We start from the raw sequence: 27,340 nt of genomic DNA, 5'->3' as shown, positions 1-27,340 counted from the left end.
ACCAGACCACTTAATTCTCTTACGGGCCTGGCTGGTAGGTCTTGCTCACATGCTCAGAGTCTAATTGATCATCATATTTGGGATCAGGAAGGAATTTTCTGACAGTCGGATTGGCAGTGACCATGTTTTTTTTTCACCTTCCTCTTCAACATGGTTGCTTGTTAGGATCATCTGGGCATATCTCTGGGCTTGTCTACACTTACAGCGCTGCAGCTTGTGCCACTGTAGCATTTAGTGAAGATGCTGACTGCACCAATGGGAGAGCTTCTCCTGTCCACATAACTACTTCACCTTCCCGAGAGGCAGTAGCTATTCCAACAAGAGAAGCCCTCCTGACAACATAGTGCTGTCTACTCTGGGGATTATGTTGGTAGAACTGCATCGCTCAGGGGTCTGGATTTTTCCGACGTAATTAGACCAACATAAGTTTGTAATGTAGAATAACCCTCACTTAATCAATTCCTTGCCACTGCAGGGACCTTGGCCATTGGTGCACCTCAGTCCCTCCTAGTTCCTGTCTGTGACACACAATAGTTTAGTCTTCTGAGGGCTGTAATACTTCGATCTAATTCTGGTTGTTGGGTTTGGTGTGGTGGTGCTGGCTCATGTTGGTGGCCTATGACATAGAGGAGGCCAGACTAGATGATCTGGTGATCCCTTTTGGCTTTAAACTAGGATTCAGACTCCTTGATTATTTTTAAGTGAATTTTGACAGCATGTGAGAATGGCTGGCCCTACAAAGTGATATAGGGCCTGATTCAGCAAAACACTTAAGCACATGCTGAAGTCCAACTGAAAGCAACTAGATTCAAGCATATGTTTAAAATGAAGCATGTATTGAAGGACTTCACTCTACTGGGGCCATAGATATCAGAAACTGAAGAGCTACGTCCTCACCCCCCCAAAAAAACCCCAAAGACCTGATGGTCTGAAGTCTAAGCCATTCAAGTAACTTAAGCTACTTGTGAGTGAAAGTCTTTGCACGATTGAGGCCATAGCCATTTAGGAAGAGATACACGTGGGCCTAAAATAAAATCTGTTCACTTCTGTGTATATTGGACACAGTCCCAGCTTGTGAACCAGAAGGAATAAGTACAAGAATGATGAAAGCTGCTGAGCATGTTGGTTCAAAAAATTAACTCTTTGACAAGGATTGCTAATGTAGTATGAGTGGAACTGGAGAAAGAGGGTCAGGTTTTTGGAGGGATTATAGTTCAGGGTGGCACTAGGGGTTCATGGATGTGTGTTTGGCCCAAGCTACTTACATTTAAAACTCTAGAGCCTCAGCATGTAGCATTGGCCTCTGTGCATGCTCAGTACAGGTCTTTTTCCCTACAACTGTGCCTGCTGCATCGTTTATTGCTAATGAATAACCACGGCTTTATTTAAATTAAGCTCAGCTCCTTGATTTATTAATTTTTGTGGAATTTTGGGGACTGATCTGAACCCCACTGAAGTAAGTCTGGGTATTTCCATTGGATCAACACATTCATGAGTTTGTCTGAAATTGTTTCATCTGGGTTAGTAAGGGCACAGTCCTTAGCCAGATGCTTTAACTCTGTTGCAAACTGTCCTATGGGTTCATGTGCACCCTGTTCTTTGTTCTAAAATGGGTAAGGTGTAAACATTGGGTTAGCTTTGGGGATGATATTCATTAAATCTATTGATAAATTACAGAACTCTGTTAAAAAGACAGGTGTTGTGTTTTCAAAGACTGAACTTACAGGTACTACAAAAGTTTAAAGACACACAGAATTTTATGGGAATTTGTTTGCATTTTCAATATTGCAAAAGAAACAAAAACCCACGTGGATTACAGTAGTGACCTTGATTTATCATAATGTCACTTTAACTTAACAGCGGCACTTTTTTTACATTGTTTACTGGATTTTTCAAAAACGTTTTGCCTTTTAATAAATCCTTTACAAAGAAAAATGTAGTCAAAATTTTTTTCCCAGTCCTCCTCTTTGCTACCACTGTTCTGCTGTGAGGGGAGTACAAGTAATTTATTAATCTGTTTATCTAATCAGACACTGCCAACAAATGAGGAGTTCCATAATCTCTTTAATATGGTTACTACCACATTCACCTTGCAGAAACCAGAACAGGAAAGGATTCCCCTAGAATCTTTTCAACATCTGGGGATTCTACTAGGATCATCAGAGTCTGGAGGAGGATCTGAAGACTTCAGCTGCATTTCTGCCAAGATGCTGAACTGAAAGGTCGCCCCTCTCTCTCTTGGGTCTCATCTGTTTCCATCACATATGCAGGGGAAGGAGAGGAGCCTTTCAACTTCAGATGGGTGAAGGGAGGGCAGCAGAAAGGAAATGTCAGAAAAGCATGAGGCCCTCATCAAAAGCTGGTGCTGCAAGCCAGAACTACATGGATAGAAAGTCTGCATTATCCAAGTGCTTTTGTGTGTCTGAAAAAGGGGTTCCTAAACTGCATGTGCGTAACTTGGTGCTGTGGTGAATTGTTGTACAGAATTTGTCTTTGTCTTTTCTGAAAAAAATGTCCCCAGTAGTAATATGCTACTTTTAAATATCCTGCTAGGCCAAATTCGGCTGTCATTGTCACCAGTGCAACTATTGCTGGTTTCCTCAGGATAAATGAGGGGAGAAATTTGTCCCTTTGTGTTTTAAAAAGATGGGTGCCTATTCTGGACCATGTTCTAGCACAGTGGTTCTCAAACCGTGGGTTGGGACCCCAAAGTGGGTCACGACCCCCTTTGAATGGGGTCTCCAGGACTGGCTCAGACGTGCTGGGGCCCAGGCCTAAAGCCTGAGCCCAAGGGCTTCAGCCCTGGGTGGTGGGGTTCAGGTTTCAGGTCCCCTGCCTGGGGCTGAAGCCCTTGAGCTTCAGCTTTGGGCCTCTGCCAAAAGCGGTGAGGCTTGGGCTTTGGTCCCCTCACACACCCGGGGCAGTGGGGCTCGGGCAGGCTCCGGCTTCAGTCCCCTCTCCTGAGGTCATGAAGTAATTTCTGCTGTTAGAAGGGGGTCGTGGCGCAATGGAGTTTGAGAACCCTGTTCTAGCAGCACAGGAGAGTTAAAAGGGTCTGCTGTGGGCTGGGAGACAATTCCTCAATGCAGGACAAACATAGTGAGTGAACCTATGCTGCCCTCTTGCAATTTCTGGGGCATGAGGTGGGCTGAGGGGAGGAAGGGAGCATGTGCACAGCACTTAAGGGAATTCTGAGATGCATGGCTGCCCAGGAAGGCTGCCATAAGTTAGATCAGCCTCTTTATCCACTAGGCTACAAAATCTTTTGTCATCCATGGGAGTTAACAGGAGTTACAATAGCCACAAGAGGGCTAGACTCTGTTCTGAGAATGCAAGCGAAACATGCTGAGCCTTAGAAATATATATTAAAAAAAGAAAAGGAGGCACAAAAATTCCCTGGTTTATCTTTGTTTGGGTCAGGGGCCTGGCTTTTTGTTTGTCTGTAATGTATGCCTATGGCACAGTATAAATAACCAACTTTGTGGTTCATAAGAAGAAAAGTAGGGGGATTCTTATTGCCATCCCCAGACTTTGCAGACCCTATTCAAAATATAACATGGAGCCTTCCCTGTAACTGAGTCCCATCCACTTCTGATAACTCATAACACCCTAAACCACCTCCTGTCTGCATGTGGGGGTCCCCACCTTAGTTAGCTGCCCCCATCAACTCTTTGTGAAGCTCTGTAGCCTCTCCTAGCCCACATGCCAGGGACCAGGAAGCCATGAGATATAGGCTGAAATTCTGACTCCATTGAAGCCTATAGCAAAACTCCCAGTGATTTCAATGGGGCCAGTATTTCATCCACAATGCAGGGCAACATTCCAAGCAGGGAACATAAGAGCAGTTAATGAAGTTGGTCTCTGCTGTGGCCTGCTGGTACTGGTATTGGTATGGGATTGGCTTGCAGAGAGGTAACTGGAATGGACTTGGTGGTGGTTTAAGCATATGTGTATTGTGTGGGCTACTGGAAGCTTGAGACCCTATATGGTAGCTCATAGTGTTTGGAAAGGGACATAGAAGTTCTACTAATCAAACATAATTCTAGTTTGAGCCAATTTTAGTCGTTTATGCTGTCCCACTGCAAAGGTTCTGGTTGTTTGGAGAGGTGGGTGCTGACTTTTGCAAAAAGTAGGTCAAAGCCTTTTCATGAAATTTGAATATAGTCCTATTGTTTAAATTCAGACAAAATATATGATCCTTTTTTTTGTGCTTCTGAATCACACAACGCCTCTTGCTAATAAAAGCTCATCTATTTGTCTGCAAGTGTCAGAAATCCCCAGACGATTTCCCCATTTGGCAAAGATCATGAGAAATGTCTTGTTCCTTTATTTGGTAAGCCGCATCATACTGCAAAATGGAAAAAAAATGCTTTTTCAGCTGAATGTGAGCCATTAGTTTGAGATGCATAAGATAGCACTGAGTGATCAATTAGAGGAATGCTTTATGATAGTAATAGGCTCACATAAAACTGAAAATTACTTAAACATGTATCCAATCCTACAACATTTATTCACTCCATGGCAAACAATGGATTGAATATATCCTTTGCTCTCTAGAATTTTTACTACCAGTACACATCTCATTTGTCCTGCCATAACCTTGATTGTGTGTGTGGGCTGGGGGGTTGTAAGGTGGTGATGGGTTTTTGTTTGTTTGTTTGTTTTGTGTGTGTGTGTGTTTTAATGCTTTATAAGTTAAACCTGTTGGGAGGGGAATTCCACTGGCTAGAGGATGCCACTGAAAGTAAGGAAACTGGGTTCTTCTCCTGCCATCAAGTCACTCCTTGACCTTGGGAAAGTCATTTATCTCTGTGCCTGTTTCCTTATTTAGAAAAATAGGGATAATGATCTTATGCACCTCCTTTAAAGTGCTTTTGGATAAAATATGTTAGATAAATGCTGGGTGATTATTTTTAATTTAGTGGGTGGTAGTATTACCTGACTTTCTAGGGGAAAAGATCAGTGTTTGAAAAGCAGTGAATTAGGACCATCTACAGAACAGAACGCTAAGTATCCTTTCTTATGTTACCTGATCTCTCTGTTGTCATCAGTTGTGTGGTTAGGGGAGGACAAAAGGGGAGCCAGATGATGATGGGTACTTCTGTCTTACTCCAGCTCAGGGTGGTAACTGACTCTCGAGCCATTAGTTTGGTGCATGTATTCAGTAACGCTGAAAAGCTCTGAATACTTCCCCTAACCTTCAAGTCCTCAATGACCCTATTAGGCACCATGACACTTTACCTTTCACAGACTTGCCTCCTGACAATAGGCCTCCTACCTTGCTGCAGGTGGGTGAGAGCAAATGGGGAGTGTCTCCTGTCTAACACGCTTTGCTGACCCTGAATGGCTGCTCTTCAGAATCTTGCGTGCACCTAGGTCTACTCCACATGGAGACTCCTAAGAATGGATCACTCTATTCCCTCAACAACCCAATAAGGGGGAAACCTCAGAACTTCCAAGATTCAAAGACACTAGGCAGAAAATCTGGATCTGCCTAGACCCCCATGCAAATTTCAGCCGAGGTTGGAGAGGTTAAGGAAAGCAGCTGGAATTTATTCCAGTCCTTTTCGCTTATGTTTTTGCTTTGTTTTGAGAACTACCATCTTTATTCTTTCTGAAGAGGTTGACCCATCCTGAAATCCTGCATTTTAGATGTGTGGTGGCACACCCTGAAGGAAGATAAACTATCCTAACTACATCAGATAATTCTGGTTGGAACAAATTTACAAAACAGTTTTTCTATTCCAATATAAAAATCCTCAGTCTGAGTGCTTTGTAAGAACCACTCTAAATCCTTTAGTATCAGGGGGGTAAACCATTAATAAGATACTATATCATCAACATAATTCAGGTTAATTTAATATAAAAATATTGTGCTTTAAAGAGTTAAGAACAATAACATATGGCATGAAGTGCTTTATGCCAAAAGGAAATTATAAGGGGGAGTTTGAAAAGCCCTTATGTTCAGTAAGAAGCCACTAGGGGGTGTGGCTGTGTTCAGAATTTCAGTTTGGTAGAAAGCTGCAGGCTAAAAATCGAAACCCTCCAACACGTAATGCATGTGGCTTCTTTTTATTGCTATGGAAACACCAAAGCAAAGGGTAAATATGTCAACAATAGCAAAAGACAACTTTAATTTTTATTCCAGCTCAAATGTCACACATTTGTAATGTGTGCTGCTGTAACGAGATACTACAGATGCAGCCCAGTGCTGTGAGTGGGTCTATATGTCTGTGGAATACAAGACCCTCATTATTGCCAAATGGGATCACAGCATGTAGGTCTGTTTAGACACTGTGATGCATTGTAAAAGGCCTGGCTTCAGGAATAGCCATAAAAGCCTCTTCCTCCCTCCCACCCCCCCAAAAAAGAGCAGCTGTATTCTTCAGATGTGGACAACTCATCAGACTGCCTGTCTTTGCCTAAAAGAGATTCTCTAAGGTCAGATGTAAAAAAAGCAAATTTAATTTTTCACCTGAAATTTAAAATCTGGCAAAGAACTTGCTTGTTTTAGGTTAAAGCTGTGATGAGAGTTGCACTCACTTTTTGAAGGATTTGTATGGTGGCTCCATGGAATAAAGGCATCTGGTTTATTAAATGTGAACTGGCAGACAAGGTGTGTGATAAACATTTTGGCAGCCCTAGAGAAGCTTTAGACTGTGAACACACATGGACATTCTCACAGCTGAATATATTTCAGGCCACTATTTAGGCAATAATGACCACTCCAAGTGACTTTGAAGCTAAATTAAGGCCATGCCACTTGCTCGTTAAACAGGAGAACAAGGTCAGTCTTGGATTCCAGCACCCCCTACTTTCTCAGTTGCTGTGCAGTCTAATTTTCCCTGTTAAAACTAAGGTCAAAGCACTGAATCAGTGAGGTAAATAAATAAGATTCTGTTTAGATTATTTTACAGGGCAAATTAATAGCCGCCACTACCACTGTTTGCCTATATCAGTGTCACAGATGTGCATAGGGTGCTGTAGACTGTTTACTAGCTGGGTCTTGGGAACAGGATTTCCTAGATGACTTTCATATTGAGATATGCTGCCCTTCCTTGAAATTCCCCTTATGGTTCCTGTTAACCATTGAGTGAAAATTCCCCATTCACAATAGAGATCATTCCCAGAAGTGCCATTGAAATCAGTGAAAGAGAGTGCCCAGATTCCCAGAAATGAGAGAGAGGTCTGGTTTTTAGAGGAGGAGCCCATGTATGACATATTCAGCATCTTGAAATGTTAGCAGGGCTCTCCGTGACAGGACAAAACCCAAACACATTTGAATTTTTCTTCTACACAGCTAGAGCCAGGAGGTGACCTTTACTAAAAAGGCCCACGAGGATTTGACTTTGAGTCAGCCACTGAGTCAGAGTACTAGTGGATTTGTGTTAATTGCAAAAGCCCCTGCTTGGTGGTAGTTTAGCTGAGTGCCTGTCAGTGTTCGTTTCTCACCCACCGTGTGATATCTCAGACATAGAAGTTTGTTCTGAGATTAAACTTGGCACAGTAGGTCTTAATGAGAGCAATTCCCTTTTGTTACAAATTCAGAAGGAGAAAAAAATCCAGCTGGTCACTTATAACTTACACTTTCAGAAATAATATATTGAGTCCAGTGGCTTTTGATGCTTTTCAGTTGAGATGTTTCACCAGGATTTTTGCTACTTAGTGAGTATCACACATACATTTCAAACAAGATAATAAAAACATGAGTAATTCTGCAACAGAGAATTATTTTGTATTGCCAAGGAGATGAACTAGATCTAATACTTCTCTTTCCTTTAACTTCTGTGGTTTTGTGCTAATCTGTAACTGTATACTGTAGATACAAAATATACAAATCCAGTTACATGCAGTATAATGGCTCCTACAATATACTGCATGTTGTGAATACCCATTAAGAATACTGCAGTACACAAAATCTGGCCAATTGTCTTTTCCATTTATGGATCCCCAATATGGACTGCACGCTATTTTTTTCATAGCAATTTATGTTGTGAATGTCCGCAAGGAAAAATGGTCCAAATATGTCTGATCAATTATAAAAATCAACCAACTCTGTTGGCATGTCAGATCCTGAGTTGCTTTGTCAGATGATATATCCCCTCCCTCACACTTCATACTCATTTATGATTTAAAAGAAAACCAATATCAAAGGAGAGTAGTTTTTCCAATGGGCCATGAAATGATCCAGGAGAAAATGTGTGGGGCCAAATTCACCACTAACACAAGTAGGAGAAACTCAGCTGATTTTAATGCCTCATTACAGAATCACTGAATTTCGGGTTCTTGAATTTAGTCCACTTTTATGGGTTTTTTTTCTCCAGGAAAATTATACTGCATTTTGATTAGACATAACTTATCTACCAGAAGACACAACCCTTGCTGTATTATAGGTATGATTCTATGGTCCTAAGTGCATTTAACGATAAATCAATAGGAGTTATGTATGTGCAAGGACAGCAACATCTTGGCCTCTCCTCCTCTGTCTCATCTAAAACGTACCTCTGAGTTTTAGGGTTTCCTCGGAAAAAGTGATCTAGATTAAAGCCTAGCTTCCTGAAGTATTAAACTGGATGAATACCTCAAAAAGACATTAGCAAATATCCACTTTAATAAAAACTTGAATTTGGGGCCAGATCCTTTATTGAGGTCATTGGAAGCATGCTGATTTCCACCCACTGAGGATCTGCGCTGTAGTGTTTAATAAGTCCTGAGGATCTGTGCTGTAGTGTTTAATAAGTCCTCAAGTGCCAGGTTAGGAAGATCACCATGTTTTATTAACTGCCGAGGCTCTCAGCTCATTTTGAAACTGCTCTGCTTCTGGAAGTTCTCTGGCTCCCCTGGGCAGGCTGAGAAGCTTAACAGTTCTAGTAGCATAATCGTTCCCACACCAGCAGTGTTGCATCTCATTAGCACAATTATGCCCTTACTTGTAACATGATACCTGTTCTTATATGTCCTCTTTAGGCTTTTAAATTTACTTTGAGTTACGGGTGAAGATTACGAAGAGCTGTCAAGTAGATTTTGAAAAACTTTCCAAGGTCAATTAATTGGTCAACTTTTGTTTATTTCCCCTCTGTGTTTCTAGGAGCTTTCTGATTAATATCCATGGAAATGACTTAGCACAATCACTTGTGCTTCATCCAGATGCTAGACTTGGGAACATGGCAGTGCTGTGTCTACAAGAAACCTGTCCTTCATGGTCTTGCCAATGCTGATGGCCTCAGTGATTCTGTTGATACCGATACAGATTCTACCACTCCCGTAGCTCTTCCTGAGGAATACCTTCAAGTTTTTAAATCTTGTTCTCCTAAATCAACAGGTATCTAGTCTGTCTTAGGTATTTCAAGTCAATCTTGGTGATTTCTCGAGTGGCTCTGACTGTTTCCACAATATATGATTCTGTCTCTTCTACTTTTGCTGGCATCCAGCTGCCATTGTCAGTTTTCTGGTGGACTTGATTCCTGCATGTCACACTGCAAGATGTTTTTTTAATGTGTTTTTGCTTCTTTTGCTTTTCTTCCAGTACTGTTTGGAAGCATGGTAATTGCTTAGTTTTGAGTAAGTGAGGTGTTGGTTGTTTGATGTAGTCTTGGTCTGTCTGCCCGTTAACATTTGTACTGGGGAAGCTGGTCCTTCTGCTAGTGTATTTCTAAAATCAACTAAAACTAGATATGGGTCTTTATTGTCATGTCTGTATCTCTTTCAAACAGGTTTCACTATCTGACTAGTTCTCTCAGCCTGCCTATTTTTCCATGTGTATTTTGGGATGAATGCTGTATTGAAATTGAGAAGTCTTACCAAATTCCTAAAATTCATAGACTTTAAGGTCAGATGCATCATGATCATCTAGTCTGACCTCCTGCACATTGCAGGCCACAGAACCACACCCACCCACTCCTGTAATAGACTCCTACCCTCTGGTTGAGTTACTGAAGTCCTCAAATCATGATTTAAAGATTTCAAATTACAGAAAATCCACCATTTACACTAGTTTAAACCTGCAAGTGACTCGTTCTTCATGCTGCAGAGGAAGGCAAACCCCTGCCCCCAGAATCTCTGCCAATCTGACTTGGGGAAAATTCCTTCCCAACCCCAAATATGGCAGTCAGTTAGACCCTGTGCATGTGGGCAAGACCCACCAGCCAGACGCCTGGGGAAGAATTCTCTGTAAGAACTCAGAGCCTCACCATCTAGTGTCCCCATCATTGGCTATTGGAGATATTAGCTGCTAGCTGTCACAGATCAGCTACATGCCACTGTTTCATCATACCATCTCCTCCATAAACTTATCAGGCTCAATCTTGAAGCCAGTTAGGTTTTATTGCCCCCATTACTCCCATTGGAAGCAGGGCCAGTGCAAGGAAGTTTCGCGCCCTAGGCGAAACTTCCACCTTGCGCCCTCCCCACCTAGCCCTGCGGCAGCGGCCTGCCCCCCCGCACCCTGAGGCGCCCCCCCATGGCAGCTCCCCCCCCCGTGTGGCAGCTCCCCACCCCAGCTCACCTCTGCTCTGCCTCCTCCCTGAGCACGCCGCCCCCCACTCTAATTCTCCTCCCCTCCCAGGCTTACGGCGCCAATCAGCTGATTGGCGCCGCAAGCCTGGGAGGCGGGAGAAGTGGAACGGCAACTGTGCGCTCGGGGAGGGGGCGTAGCAGAGATGAGCTGGGGTGGGGAGCTGCTGCGTGGCTCCCCAGGCTGGGGGGGTGGGGAGCTGCCACGGGGGGTGTGTGCCTCAGGGCGGGGGGGGGAGCTGCTGCAGGGCTCCCCATCCCAGCTCACCTCTGCTACACCCCCTCCCCAAGCACGCCGCCCCCGCCAGAAATGACAATAATTGCATGGAGCGGCCGTTGCGCTGGGAGAGGGAGTCTGAGCCGCACGTGTCAGCACGCCGCCAGCAGCCCAGCCCAGGAACGCTGTAAAAAAAAAAATTGGGAGCACGGCTTTTTGCTGCCCCCAAATCTTGGTGCCCTACGCAACCGCCTAGTTTGCCTTAATGGTAGCACCGGCCCTGATTGGAAGGCTGTTCCAGAACTCTCCTCCTCTGATGGTTAGAAACCTTTGTCTAATTTCAAGCCTAAATTTATATATCCATTTGTTCTTGTGTCCAGACTGGCATTTAACTTCAATGACTCCTCCACCTCCCTGGTATTTATCCCTCTGATGTATTTATAGAGAGCAGTCATATCTCCACTCGGCCTTCTTTTGGTTAGGCTAAACAAGCCAAGCTCTTTGAGTCTCCTCCTCTGATCATCCTAGCAGCCCTTCTCTGCACCTTTTCCAGTTTGAATTCATCTTTCATAAACATGGGAGACCAGAATTGCACACAGTATTCCAGATGTGGTCTCACCAGTGCCTTGTGCAATAGTATTTACACTTCCCTGGCTCTACTGGTAATATCTCGCCTGATGCATTCTAGGACTGCTTTAGCCTTTTTCATGATCACATCACATTGGCAACTCATAGACATCCTGTGATCTACCAATACATCCAGGTCTTTTTCCTCCTCTGCAGCTTCCCACTGAAAATTCCCCAGTTTATAGCAAAAATTCTTGTTGTTAGTCCCTAAGTGCATAACTTATGTCATCCCATTTCTATTAGTCCAGTTTTCAAAGTCATCCAGAGCTGCTTTTATCATATTCTGGTCCTCCACTGTATTGGCTATACCTCCCAACTTTTGTCATCTGCTCATTTTATTAGCGCACTCCCACTTCCTGTGTCTAGGTCATTAATAAAAATGTTAAATAAGGTAGATCCCAAGACCGATCCCTGAAGAATTCCACTAGTAAACTCCCTCCAGCCTGAAAATTCACTTTTCAGTATGACCCGTTGTGGTCTCCCCTTTAACCAGTTCTTTATCCACCTTTCAGTTCTCATATTAATCCCAATCTTCTCCAATTTAACTAATTTCCCATGTGGAACTGCATCATATGCTTTACTGAAATCCAGGTAGATGAGATCTACTCTATTTCCTTTGTCTAAAATATCTGTTATCTTCTCCAAGAAGGAGACCAGGTTGGTCTGTCACCATCTATTTTTTTGAAAAAACCACGTTGTATTTTTATCCCAGGTACACATTTACCTCTATGTCCTTAACTACTTTCTCTTTCAAAATTTATTCAAGACCTTGCATACAGTGGAGGTCAAACTAATAGGCCTGTAGTTTCCCAGATCATTTTTTTTCCTTAAAAATAGGTTCTATATTAGCAATTCTCCAGCCATAGGGTCTGACCCTCAAACTCAGATTCCTTAAAAATCCTTGCTATTGGGCTTACTATTTCATGTGTCAGTTCCTTTAATATTCTTGCATAGAGATTACCTGGGCCCCATGATTAGTCCCATTAAGCTGTTTGCGTTTGACTGCCACCTCGGATGTGCTATTTTTTACTTCCTTATCCTCATTTCTATTAGCCACCCTGCCACTATTCCTAAGACCCTCATTACCCTTAACTAAATACTTTGCCTCAGTTTTTAATAAGTGTTGGTCCAGGCCTCAATTATCTTTATTCACCAACCCTTCCTCAGTGTTTAGCAGTCCCACTTCTTCTTTCCTTGTTTTCTTTTTATGTATATGGCTATAAAACTGTTTACTGTTGGTTTTAATCTCCTTTACAGGATCTAACTCTGTCTGGCTTTTGGCAGATCTTTTTCCCTACACTTTCTGACGTCCAAGAGGTAGCTTTTCTTGCTGATCTGTCCCATCTTCCATTCCTTGCCGGCTTTCTTCTTTCTCTTAATAACCTGTTTGAGATGCTTTTGGTGATCATAGTCTCCTGCATTTGTGTCTGTGTTTTGTCATCTCCCTCTCCCCTTGCCCTGGTTCTGCTCTGAGATTTCATTTTATTTCAATGGGCTTTGGATCAAGCCATTTGTGTATAACTTGATTTTAGTGTAGAGGTCTAATTTTTACTCTTTGGGGCATCTATGTTGCACGGTTAAACCCAGTTTTGACCCAGCAGACATTTTTGGTATATTAGTTTGAAATGTTGCTCATTTTTGAAGTAGCGATAGGCCACATAGCCTATTATAATAGCATTTGCCTTGTCACATGGATTTCTGCCAGGCACAGTCATCTGCCAAATGTCATTCTTCCCGTTCCCTCTTGAAATTACTTGTGCTTTCACAAGTCCTCCACATCACTCTTTCACTAATCCAGCTCCCAGGGATCTCGATGGAAAGACCTCTGTTGACTTCAGTAGGAGCGGAAGTAGGCTCTAATTCCTGTTCTCTTTCAGATAATGTTCTTGTTTTAAAAGATATATTTACTTTTCCTACTAAGATCTTGGCTAGAGCCTTGGCAACACTGTAGCCAGAAAACACTTACCATGTAGGTGGAAGGTTTGGACAGCCATGAATAATTAATTATATGTGTTTTTTCCTGACAATTCCCTATGGTGCATTATTTTGTTCTTTCATATCTAAAAGTTACCCCATCTTGAAGACAACTGGGTTTGATTTTTATTAAGAGGCAGAAAAGCAGGCAACTTGCCCGCATTTGCTAAATACATGCAAGTTTTTAATTCATTTTATGTCAGAAGTGTCTTTTCAGTTAAGAAACCACATTTTTACTGCCTTCTGACTGATTTCCTGTAACAAAACTGTCTCTCCAGACATTTTCTAAAGTTTTAGATGTTTTGTGTACTTCCAGGAATAAGCATTGCCTTCTTTGTAAAGTGATTTCAGATTGATGATAAGTGTTATATAAGGGTTTGGTATTATTATTATTATTAATTTCATAATCCTTACTGTGTTCAGTATTGGCCTTTGTAACTGGTGTTCTATATTGTATCATCAGGGCTGGAAACTTGGAGGATTTCCCCAGCTGCAGATTCTCTTTGAAAAAGGGAATGTGTCTGCCTGCTGTCTTCTGCACCACCACTCTCCTGGCCCTGGCATATGGGACATAGTAAGTGAGGAAGGGAAGATGGTTTGTTGAAATATATTGCACTTCTGTAATCCCTGGTTGGTGCACTAGTCCCTTTGGGCCATTGTCAACCAGGTATAGTTAAAAGCAGTCCTGAGGGGATAGAATATAAGATATATATTTCATAGCAAACTATGCATAAGTTAGAGGACAGTGATACAGTCACACTTGGACTGTTTATTATTATTATTATTATTATTATTTATTATTATCTTTACATCTCAATGAGGTCAACAAAACAACCCAAGTTTGAGGAGGGGAATAATCAGTTCAATAGTTCTAACATTTATGAAAATGTAAAGTTAGTCCCATTTAATGCAGGATTCATTCAAATATTGGTTTGTGTTGAACTCTTCTGTTGGCTCTACAGTTGTAGGCGATTTAATAAATCATATTCTTAATGCATCTGCTACTTCACACAATGGGCAACAGAAAAAGCCATTACATTCAACTACATTAGCTTCAAAGCAGATTAGAGAAACAACAACGTGGTGGTATTGGAGTTTAATGAAACTCAATTTTATTTTGAAAAGCATGAAACGCTAACACGCTATTATTTTTCAAAGGAAATTTAATAACTTAACAGGCATTTTTAACTAACTGTCTGTATATTCTTGTTGAACAATAAGAATTGACTGAAAGCCAAAGGGGAATGAAATGAAAACATGCAGCTACCTGGAACTTGAGGTTTGATTTCATGTTGTTTTTGGCAAAACCCAACACTTTCAAGTTTCAAATGGGTTTTGAGTTTGGTTAAAATGACTTGTCACCTCCTTATGAATGGAATAATATAGCAGAAAAGAACAAAAATCAGCCGGGGAAGCAATTGTCATTCCATGATTGTGGAATGACATTAGAAAATATCATACATATATAGTAAAATAAATCAAGGGAGATGACTCTTGTCTCCATTTATTTTTCCTTTGGACTCTCAATCTCTCCCAATTCTCATCACAGCCATAATTCTGTACAACTGACTTACTCCCCTTAATTGCCCAAACCATTGTCCTTTCAGCTAAAATGGCTCAATACCCAAATATAAATATATACAATTTGGCAACTCCCTTCACATTTGTTTTTCATTCTAAGCTTAAAGGATGAACAGTGAGCTTCTGAGCTTTCTCAAGGGAGAAGAAAAGGGGTTTGAATCTCTGGTGACTACCTCACTATGGCTTTAATTCAAATCTGAGACTCCCATTAAGGTCAGGTCTGTAGTGGTTTGAAGTTTGCCTGTTCGTTAACCTCTGCACTGAACCGAATACTTCTTAGATTCTCTAATTAGTTATAGTCTAAGCTTTAGTAACTTTCTAGAGTTTCCTCTCTGAGATGGAAAGACAAAGGTTCAAACAATGGTCAGGAAACCTTAAAACATCTTATCTATCAGCAGTTGGATTAGACAAGAGCAGTCTTGATGGATGGAGCGTCCTCTGTATGAGATAAGAATGAGATGGATAAGAGCATTAGAGGACTGATTTTTACAAAAGAATAGATTGTTCCATCTCCATTCAACAACATTCTCTTCTCCATTTACCCATTAGAGGATAAACATTGTTATTGGCAATTATTACTCTTGCTCACACAAATTCACCGAGCATACATAAGTTATTTGATCAATGGTGCCTTATTTCTTAATTGCTATGACAGATGGAAATAAGATTAAACTATTAGCAATGCTGCTGAAAGAGAGAGAGCCAATTTCAGACCTTTCTTACATCCTATGTGACCCCACCGAGGTCAGAGGAGTTGCAATTGGTGTACGTCAGGCAGAATTTGACCATGTGTAGATTTTTGAAATCCCCAGACCAGTTTATTTCCTGATACCTAGAGTTTAACAACCATACCATTAAAGAGGAAAATTTTCTATTATTGTAACAGGGAGCAGGCCCTAGCATGAAGAGCATGGGGTAGTAACTGCATTCTGATCTGTCTGGTTAGTGATTTGAAATTCAGAGGTTAATATGCGGCTCCTTGAATAGGTGCTGACTCCGAGGCTGGAGCTACAGATGCTAACTTTCCAATGTGCTGTGGGGTGCTCACCGCTTAACCCCCTGCTCTGCCCCACGTCATTCCACCCCTTCATCCAAGGCCCCTGCCTCTTCCCCCGAGCCTGCCATGCCCTTGCTCCTCCCCCCTCTCCACCAGAGCCTCCTGTGCACTGAAAAACGGCTCATTATGGCAGGCGGGAGGTGTGGGGCGAGTGGGGGAGGCACTGATTGGCGAGGCTGCCAGTGGGCTGGTGGGCGGGAGGCACTCGGGGCTGGAAGGGGGTAGTGGATGGGGGGCTGCTGAAATATTACTGTGGCTTTTTGGCAATGTTCATTGGTAAATTCTGGCTCTTTCTCAGGATCAGGTTAGCCACCCCTGTACTAGTGTATAAGTGATCTACAAGTTTTAACTCTGTTCAATAAGCTACTTGGAGCTTTTCTTCCAGTTGGTTTCAATTAGTCACTTTTAGAACCAAAGGGCAGATAAGGAAATTATTTACAGAAAATTCCCTTTGCGCTGATGGAATGTGAAGTCACTTCGAACCAGTTCCCCATTTGTGGTGCAATCACATCCCCTGTAAGCCATATCCGAAATTAACCACTCAAAAACTGGAGTAGATGATGCTCTTTATCTAGTGGTGTTTAAAAGCTGGACCACTGAATGTTTCCTTTAAGCGACAAGATGGGTTTGTAGACTCGGCATGCTGTAGCTTTGTTCTCACTGTGCAGACAGAGAGGGCACCACAGGGCATGTGTTAAGGAGTCCACAAGCTGTATTTTTTTCTTTCAGTCACACTTTGGACACCCCCATGTCAAACAGTTTCACTGTTACAAGTCTCTTGGGCAAGGCTCCTATTCATCCACAGTTCATACTATTTAAAAAGCCAAATCACAATCTGCTGGTATTATTCTGTATGATTATCAACTCTTTCAGGGAAAGAGTTAATAATATCTGGAAGCTTCTGCTGTATTTATGGCTATTTATTTATCACTACAGTATGTTCATTCAAATATTTTCATTGAGCATGAAGACTTTTATTAGCCCTCTGTTTGTAATTACATAAATTTATTGCACTATAAAGTACAGTATCTTGGGTGACCTACGAAAGATTTATGGCCCAAAGTAGCAGATTGTATGTATCAGTTTTAGTAGGTGTTTCTGATTATATTAATCATGTTTATTCAAGATCATTTAAGCAAACAAACCCAAACAGTTGAGATGATCTGTATTTCACTCTGGCAGTTATTTACCTATGAACAAAATCAACTCCAAAATTCAGAGAAATAGTATTTAGAGAAAATTGAGTAAACTAGTAAGTTTGGTACTATAATCACCTACTTATATAGACTGGCATTTCAATCAACAGGTACAGTTAGATTTCAAGGACTGACAAAGATGAGCTAGTCTGCACATACATCATCCTTTACCCAGAGGCCAGCTGGTGGGTATCCATCAAAACACATGTGGTGCAGTCCATGGTTTCATTGAAATCAATGGCAAAATTCCAATTGACTTCAGTGAAGCCAGGACTTCAGTCCTGGATACTGCCTTAGAATGACTGAACCAAAAAAAATCATTCAACTAACAAGAGACAGCGAGGGAGGGACACAGTATTGGAGGAGATTGCTGAGACAATGGGGTACCGGTGGCAGCAAGGAGGAAAAAGACATGAGAATGCAGGGAGAAAAGGAGACAAGGTAGGTGACATAATATTTTTATTGGACCAACTTTGCTGGTGAGAAAGACAAGCTTTCAAACTTACCCAGAGATCTTCTTCAGGTTTGGGGAAGGTAATTAGAGTGTTACAGCTAAAAACAAGGTGGAACAGATAGTTAAGCATAAGGCGTTAACACATGTTGCAAGAAACAGTTCACAATGCAGTGGGCAATTAACACCTCTAGTCATAGGACAAAAAAGGGTTAGTGGGTTACAGGCTGTTGCAATGAGACATAAAATGAGACAAAGAGGCAGAGAAAATGGAAGGGAGGCAAAGAAAAATACAAGAGAGTATGGGAGACAGCAAGAGAATGGATAACAGAGAATGGAAGAAAATATATTGGGTTTTTTTTTTCAAACACTTATGGCCTGAATCTCCTCTCACTGACCAAGTTTACATGTGTGTAATTCCATTGAACGCAGTGGAGTTATTCCTGATTTACTCTGGTATGAGAGAAGAATCCATCCCTAAGGTTATTTGAAATAGGTGTTATATCCTGGGTTTTCTAATAGTAATAGACTGCACGCACAGTTCTGAAACGACATTTTTGTGCGTTATTCAGTAGGCAGTAATTGAAGCAATAAAAGCAGGTGCATCTCCATAGCACCAAGAGAGAAGCTTCTGAGGATTCAAATTCTTGGTGGTGTAAATTGCAATAGCTTCACTGAAGTCTCTGGACCTGCTCCAATTTACACCAGCAGATAACTTGACCTGTTGTCTCAGCTTTCACTGAGGAATCATTGGGAATCAGGCCACTGATTTTTCACTGGGCACCTGAGCAGGCACAAAGTGACCAGTTGCATCCGTGGTGTTAAAACTCACGTGTTATAAGCTCTAGCCAGGAATCCCTCGGCTCTTTGTGGCATCATGCCCTTTGAGGCAACACACAGATTAACCAAAACTTCACATAAGAGCACCACATTGTGCCCAGGGTGGCCCCATGTTCACAGTTGGAAAGCTAGTAATGACCTTCTTTTCTTGGCTGTTCTCCAAAACTAACCGACTGGGGACCGAGAAATGCCAGTTCACGCACACTTCTGTTTTTCTTTTACACCCACCTCACAAGTGTAAAAACCTCTCAATTTCTTTTGACAAAAATGTAAACAAGAAGACTGGATGACTCGGGTGATATGTAATGGGATCTAGAACCTTTCACCTTCAGGTAGTGAGCAAACACTACCTTTGATCCACGTTCAGTGGCTTGTGAGGAAAGACTTGATGGTCTGAATCTGGTGTCAGATGTCCACATCAGGAAACCACCAAAATTGGGACTAATTAGCATCATTGGTGGCTCCCTCAGCAGAGACGGAAGACTGAAATGGTAACTCCTGGTCAGAGAGGAGACACACTGGCGAGGCTCTATAGGGAAAACTTGCTCAGCCTGTGCTCCTGTTGCATTTCCGGTGCTTAAACAGCGGACTATAGGATCCAGGAATGTCAGTCATGAGCATTAATTCACTTTTTTGAAACTGTAATAAAAGATATTAACAAGCAGAAAAATTAATCCAAAATAAAGGAGATGGATTAAATATGGTAAGTTATTGTAAAATCTCTTTTTTTTTTTAGATGCAAACATATCAGTTCCCATAAAACAATACTTCATGGCTCAGATGCACAATAGGGTGCCCTATAATGCATCCCTTGCTGAGTTAAAAGTGAACATTTTGCGGTATGTCTACACTGCATTAAAAGACGCACGGCATGGCTGCGGCTGGTCCTGCTCAGCTGACTTGGGCTCAGGCTGTAGAGCTAAAAACTGCAATGTAGACATTTGGGCTCGGGGTGAAGCCCGGCCTCTGAAACCCAGTGAGGGCCTGGGTCTCAGAGTCTGGACGCCAAAGTGAGCCCAAACATCTCCACAGCAATTTTGAGCCTTGCAGCCCGACCCCTGACAGTCCAAGGCAATTGACCTGGGCCCTGTGTTGCAGGGTTTTTATTGCAGTGTGAACGTACCCTAAAGGAACTGATCCCATAAAGTTGAGTCTAAAGCCCAATGCTGTGGCTAAGTACCTGAGCTGTGAATTCCCTTTCAAATGGCCTTTCCCCAGTACTTGTTTTTGCTCCCTTTAGAGACATGGTGGCACGTGATCCATTTACACATAGGTCTCAAATAACTAATCCTGCTCTATGCTTAATGTGTATGCAAAAGGGAAGAAGAGATTAAAGGAGGCTTCTTTTCCTTGTGCAAGCAGCAGGGCGATATCCAATAGTGCTTGAGAAGATGGGGTTTACATCTTACAGTTGAGGGGCAGGGTATCCTACAGTTTAGGAGGTGGAGATCCCAAATTACAGAATTGCCTGGGCAGAGGGTGGGGCTTGGGCCCACCCCTTTGGGAAGGCTAGCCCAGAGGCCCGATCCCCTGCAGCAGGAGTCCTGAGCCCCGCCTCCCCCCCTCCTGTGGCTGGAAAAGCCCCAGGCTGGCCTGAAACCCCAATCCCCCTCCCCCTGCTGCCAAAAGAGCCCTGGGCCGGCCCCACCCAGCTGACCGACTCGAGCCCGGGCCTGAGCACCGCCTGCCGGCCAGCCGACCCCAGTACCAGGCCTGCCCAAGCAGCTCCAGCCAGAGATGGCAGAGCCTTCCCTGGCCTATTATACCCACTGGCCATGGCTGGCTGGTCATAGGGCAGTCTTTTTTCCAGATGCTAAATTCCATTAAAAGAAGCTAAAAATACTTTCCCATTTAATCCACTGTACTCATTCCCAAACCCAAACTCACACTGCAGCCTCTGAAAATAAGCTCAGTTGTCAGCTCCTGCCTTCTGCAAGCAGGGAAACAGCAAAACTCATGCAGCTCAGAATGCATCAGCAGCTGGGGGCATGGAACTCCTGGCCTCAGGCCCAGCAGTAACTTGGTGCTAACGAGGTAGCTGGAGATGGAGGTAAGATAAGTGCAGAGAGAAAAGCTCACCAACAGCTGCGAGTGGTGGCTCACTTCTGGCGATGCCCTGAGTGGAAGACGTGGAGATGGTAGGTCCAAGGAGAGCATATGAGCAAGGGGGACATGGAGGGAGATATGCAAGCTCAGTTTACTCAGCTCCCATCCCTCATCTTGGAATTCATAAGGCTCAGTACCTTTAAGATGAGCTCACGTGTCACATGGGCCTGGGGAAGAGCAAAGTTGTCACTAAGTAATTGATCCATTAAATTATTAAGGATGGACAAAACGCATGGGATAAAATAAGAGCCAACCAACCATTCACTCAGATGAGCTGAATGAACCAAACTCTTCCAGAGCCTTAAGAGTAAAATTAATTTACCTCTTAACTTTCTTTCTTCCAATTATTTGGGGGCTCTTCTGCTGTTCCTGGTCTGGCGGAAGTGAAAAAACCCTATACTACAGTGAGGATAGCATCTATGTATTACCTACTGCCCGACTGGGAGCACAAAGTGCCAAAAACCTTTTCTATTGAGGTTTCTAACTCAATTTTGCTGATTCAAGTCATTCTAATAATTTGGCTCCCTGGACAAGTGCATATCTGAACTATGACAGCTTTCAAACTCTTTGATATTCGTAAATGTTAAGGCCAGAAAGAACAATTACCAGAATCTAGTCTCATCTCCTGCATAACAGTATTCCACCAACACTAGAAGTTATTATGAACATAAGAACGGCCATACAGGGTCAGACCAAAGGTCCATCTAGCCCAGTATCCTGCCTTCTGACAGTGGCCAATACCAGGTGCCGCAGAGGGAATGAACAGGTAAACATCAAGTGATCCATTCCCTGTCACTCATTCCCAGCTTCTGGCAAACAGAGGCTAGGGACATCATCCCTGCCTAGCCTGACTAATAGCCATTGTTAGACCTATTCTCCATTAACTTATCTAGTTCTTTTTTGAACCTTGTTATAGTCTTGGCCTTCACAACATCCTCTGGCAAAGAGTTCCTCAGGTTGACTGTGCGTTGTGTGAAGAAATACTTCCTTTTGTTTTTAAACCTGCTCCCTATTAATTTCATTTGGTGATACCTAGTTCGTGCGTTATGAGGAGTAAATAAAAATTTCTTATCTACTTTCTCCACACCAGTCATGATTTTATAGACCTCAATCATATCCCCCCTTATTCATCTCTTTTCCAAGCTGAAAAGTCAGAGTCTTATTAATCTCTCCTCATATGGTAGATGCTCCATACCCCTAATCATTTTTACCATAAATTTGGTAGTGCCCTAATTATGAGTTGAGAGGGCATATTTCTCCTGTGACATTGCACCCCATATGCTTTATAGAAATATGCTTATAAGTGTAAACATGACATAACTGGAATATGTTTTATGCTAGATATGTTACATGGCATATCTTTGCAAAGATTATGATCTACTGAATATATTCATCCTATTTGTATGCATGTATCATTTTTATATCTGAAGTTATGAGCATTGGTTCTGTGCTTGTATTTAAAGTGTTTGCTGTAGGAAGCACATAAGACAGATTTGGTCAACATAATGTGAAGGGATTATTCAAGTAATTGGGAGTACTTAACTAACACTGGACTTTGGGAGACACCAATCCACATCTGAGCTTTCCTGGGGACATTAAAAGTAACATGTAAACCAGGGGTTGGCAACCTTTCAGATGTGGTGTGCCGAGTCTTCATTTATTCACTCTGCTTTAATGTTTCACGTGCCAGTAATACATTTTAATGTTTTTAGAAGGTCTCTCTCTATAAGTCTATATATTATATAACTAAACTATTGTTGTATTGTAAAATAAACAAGGTCAGGGCAGGGGGCTGGGTGTGTGTGTCGGGGGCTCAGGGCTGAGGTGTGTGTGAGGGTGGTCAGGGCTCCGGGCAGAGGGCTGGGTGTGTGTGAGGGGGGGTCAGGGCAGAGGGCTCCCCCCACTCCTGCGGCCCCCAGCTGGCTCACCCACTTGGGACCCTGCGGTGCACCGCACAAGCGCAACTAGCACCCCCCGGCGAGAGAGGTGACTGCAGACTCCATCTGGTTGAGGGGATTTTACACAGAAGAACAGAGGGGTTTCCACCCACAAGAGAAAGACTATATAAGGCCCTGAAAACCCCTCCATTTTGTCGTCAGCTGGCTCAGAAGATAGCGTCTCCACCCCAAAGAAATGCCTGATAGAAACTGGAACAAAGGACAGGAACTATGGGGGTGTGAGTGATTGCTGGACCCAGACTAGGAAGGAGTCTAGTCTGTCAAAGAAGCTTATTGGAACATCTCTGAGGGTGAGATTTACCTACATTTAATTTCCTAATATATTAGGCTTAGACTTGCTTGTTTTGTTTTATTTTGCCTGTTAATTAACTTTGTTCTGTCTGTTATTACTTGGAACCACTTAAATCCTACTTTTTATATTTAATAAAATCACTTTTTGCTTATTAATTGACCCAGAGTATGTAATTAATACCTGGGGGAGCAAACAGCTGTGCATATCTCTCTATCAGTGTTATAGAGGGCGAACAATTTGAGTTTACCCTGTATAAGCTTTATACAGAGTAAAACGGATTTATTTGGGGTTTGGACCCCATTGGGAGCTGGGTATCTGGGTGCTAGATACAGGAGCACTTTCTAAGCCATTTTCAGTTAAGTCTGCAGCTTTCTGGGGGACGTGGTTCAGTCCTGGGTCTGTGTTGCAGCAGGCTAGCGTGTCTGGCACAACCAGACAAGGCACTGAAGTCCCAAGCTGCCAAGGAAAACGGGCTCAGAGGTAGCCTCAGCATATCAGGTGGCAGTCCCAAGGGGGTTTCTGTGATTCAACCCATCACATCTCCTCCTCCCTCCCTCTCCCCCGCCCCCCGATCAAATCTGATTGAGGTCCATATCAACTAAATCATTCTAGTCATCTGGTGGAATTTAAAGGGCATATGTTGTTATCCTTGTTTTGTTTACATTAGGGCCTGATTCAAATCCCACTTCAATCAATGAAAAGACTCCCCTTGCCAGCAGTTCGCTTTGGATCAGGCCCTCTGTGCGCTGAGCTTGACAGGTCATCTCTTTTCCAAGCTGAAAAGTCCCAGTCTTATTAATCTCACCTCATATGGAAGATGTTCCATACTCCTAATCATTTTTGTTGCCCTTTTCTGAACCTTTTCCAATTCCAATATATCTTTTTTGAGATGGGGTGATCATATCTGCACGCAGTATTCAAGATGTGGGCGTCCTATGGATTTATATAGAGGCAAAATGATATTTCTGTCTTATTATCGATCCCTTTCTTAATGATTCCCAACATGCTGTTTGCTTTTTTGACTGCCGCTACACATTGAGTGGATGTTTTTACAGAACTATCCACAATGACTCCAAGATCTCTTTCTTGAGTGGTAACAGCTAATTTAGACCCCATCATTTTATATGTATAGTTGGGATTATGTTTTCCAATGTGCATTACTTTGCATTTATCAACATCGAATTTCATCTGCCATTTTGTTGCCCAGTCACCCAGTTTTGAGAGATCCTTTCGTAACTCTTCGCAGTCTGCTTGGGACTTAACTATCTTGAGTAGTTTTGTATCATCTGCAAATTTTGCCACCTCACTGTTTATCCCTTTTTCCAGATCATTTATGAATATGTTGAATAGCACTGGTCCCAGTACAGATCCCTGAGTGACGCCATTATTTACCTCTCTCCATTCTGAAAACTGACCGTTTATTCCTACCCTTTGTTTCGTATCTTTTAACCAGTTACCAATCCATGAGAGGACCTTCCCTCTTATCCCATGACAGCTTACTTTGCTTAAGAGCCTTTGGTGAGGGACCTTGTCAATGGCTTTCTGAAAATCTAAGTACACTATATCCACTGGATTCCCGTTGTCCACATGCCTGACCCCTCAAAGACTTGAATTCAATTGACTTGGTTCAAACAAGTATAACAAATACTCTTGAATATTTTTAACTGTGGCACAAACTAATGGATCAAGGACACTCAGTTTGGGAGAGAGCTAATGGAGGAAATAAGAGTAAGCCAAAATCTGCCCATCATCAGTTCACTCTACCAGTTTGCCAAAGCCATGTTACCATAGCAAAAGACAAGGAAACATTAACATCCCTTCCAAGTCCTAGAAATGCTCCTAAAAATCTGGAAGAGGCAAAGAGCAGAGACCACTATATGGACAATGCTTTATAAATCTAAATGGCCTGTTCAGTGCTTTGACACAGTTATAGGCACTATAGAAAAATCTTAGTTTTATCTAACTACAGGCTCTTTCTATCACTGAAAAAGCATTTGGAAAAGACAAAGGGTATGTTTACACAGCCAAAGCTCTCTAGCCTGCCCAAGCTAGCTTGAATCCACCTAGTGCAGGTAACAATGGCACAGTGAAGACAGTGTCGCAAGGGTTTTAGAGTGGGCTAATTATCTGAGTACATACCCACTGTCCATGCCAGTTTTGTACTACCTGTGCTGAAGTGTATGTTATGCTGTCTTCACTGCTATTGTTCTCTGTGCTAGCTGGGCTAGGCTAGCCTGGATACAGATTTTGCTGTGTAAACATACCCTTTGTGTTTTCTAAATGCTTTTTCTCTTGATATAAGTAGCATATAGATAGACAAAAATAAGATTTTTCTATAGTGCTTATAACTGTCCAGATATAAAGCTGCTCGCTGCAAATTAAATGGCAAGGAACTATCATTAAGGATGGAGTATCTGACAAATCAAAGATCAGCACAATAGCCTGATTACTGGTACTTACAACAGAAAATGTTGCAAGGAACCAGAGAGAGTGGATGGAACTAGTCTGTGCCCTGTGAAATAGATTTTTCCCCTCTAATGCTCGGTGTAAAAGTGTCACAACAGTAATGAACTCCTGCTGTTCTTCATGAGAAGTGAGGATTCAGGTTATTAAGGCATTCATAACTTTGGAAGGTGTTAATTGATTACCCAAGTGCTCCAGTGCTTTGAGCTTTGTATCAGCCGCCCATCTGTTTCACATCAGTTTGTTAACACAGCTGGAAAAATTGATATGCAAGAACCCAGCTTGTCCTAGGAGTCTTTAAAATCTAATCACAATTCCCAGTCTTACAGCTAAAACAATTAGGGATGTACTGTTGAAATAACAAAAGCAATAAAGCATCCCTTGGAAAGAAAGTTCTGACTGGTGCATGTTTGTGACACACACTGACATATTTGGATAAACTGATAAGATAAAAGTGTACTGGGGCCTGATAGGGGGGTCTCAGAGATCATGATCCCTAGAGTGTTCCTGGATTTAGCTGCTCTGTATCCTATGGCCTTATAGGCAACTCTTGGGGTTTTTTTGTTTGTTTTTTAACAATACCTTTTGTTCTCAGTTAATGTACTTCTTGTTGGCTTTAGGCAGCATTCTAGAGGGTCATAACAACCCAGGGATAAATGCTGGCTGGGTGATAATGAATTCAATTGCAATTTTAATCCCTATGGTAACAACTGGACCAAGAGCTTGAAGTCATAACTCACAATAATCCTTCCTCTCTATTGGGCAAATCTTTCCTCCTCATGTCTCTCATTTATACCCCACCCCCATTACATGTAAAACTGGGAATGCAGCAGCACCAGGGCAGGGGAAATAATTGAAACTCGCACATGGGATCTTAGCCTTTATGGATGCCATGGGGTAACTCCACTTGGCTCCATCATACAAGGGGGTTTAGGGGAGAGGACTGGGACAGTAGTGGAACAGTGCAGAGCCAGTGGATCCATGATTAGGCCAAATACCTAGGGACTAGGAGACTAGGAGAGCACAGCAATGGCCAACCCTCCTTTGTGGAGAGGGTCACAGCAACTGTGAGAAGCACTGCAGCCCTCAGCTGGCAGTCATGGGAGCAGAGCAGAGCTGCTGCTCCTTGGCAGACTGTGGGGAGCAGGGCCGGCTCTAGGCACCAGCAAAGCAAGCAGGTGCTTGGGGCAGCACATTTGCAGGGGGCGGCATTTGGGCCATCTTTTTTTTTTTTTTTTTTGCTTGGGGGCCGGCTGCACAAGCGGAGAACCCACGGGACCCTGGGAGCTGTAGTTCCTTGCCTAGCTCCCTGTCTATAGAGCCAGCCCTGGAGCAGGGAAAGAACTACATTTCCCAGCAATCCCTTGGCAGCTATCAACAGGAAAGGGAAGGGGAGGGAGTGAGGTAGCTGAGCCATGCTGCAGCTTGCTGTGGATGGAGAGGTGGCTGCTAGAAGGGGGTGGCACTGTGAGTGGGGGACAGTTGTGCCCAGCCCAAGGAGTAGAAGGCTTTGGCCCATATATCCCCTTCAGAAGACATCCCCAGACTGGAGTAGGGATACTGGTGTGACCTCACCTTGCAGCCCACAAAGAAGGAACTGGGTGGACTAAATGGACAGTGCCCCCTCTATCTGAAGCCTAGCAAGGGAGGTACATGGATCCCACTAGAATTTAAAATGAAAAGTAAGGGAGGGGAGGCTCTGCTAGAGGACTTGGGCAGCTTTAGATACAGTACCAGGCACATAGGAGGATTTCCACTTCTGAGCCATGGAAGCAGAAATTGACTTTTCCTTTCCAGATTTAGCCAATATTCAAAAAGGGAATCTAGCACCGGCCTTCCAGATTTGAACCCTCAAAATTCAGGAGTGCTCAAGCTCAATTTGGGCAGCTGTTACTTCATTTCTCCCAAATCAAATATACTGATCCACTGTAACTTGCTGTAGAAAAAGTAGGATAAAATTGAGCAATAAATGCTTCCCAGTGGTTTTTAGGACTGGAATTGCTATTTTCAACATCCATTGCCTTTTTTTTTTTTAAGTTTTATTTGTTTAAAAGGAAGACAGTGAT

The 27,340-nt window shown here is 42.7% G+C and overlaps 1 long non-coding RNA gene across 2 annotated transcripts in view; it reads left to right on the top strand.

Annotated features, from left to right (window-relative positions):
- Positions 1-27,340, top strand: part of LOC128832907 (uncharacterized) — a 133,144-nt gene that overhangs the window by 25,903 nt on the left and 79,901 nt on the right. For both annotated transcript variants that reach the window (XR_008444081.1, XR_008444082.1), the window contains exons 2-3: positions 9,089-9,322; positions 13,794-13,904. This is a non-coding gene — a long non-coding RNA (uncharacterized LOC128832907). The remainder of the gene's footprint in view (positions 1-9,088; positions 9,323-13,793; positions 13,905-27,340) is intronic.

Source organism: Malaclemys terrapin, chromosome 2, assembly GCF_027887155.1.
Source record: "Malaclemys terrapin pileata isolate rMalTer1 chromosome 2, rMalTer1.hap1, whole genome shotgun sequence".
Classification (NCBI taxonomy): domain Eukaryota; kingdom Metazoa; phylum Chordata; order Testudines; family Emydidae; genus Malaclemys; species Malaclemys terrapin.
This window is presented reverse-complemented; position numbering and strand designations above follow the sequence as displayed.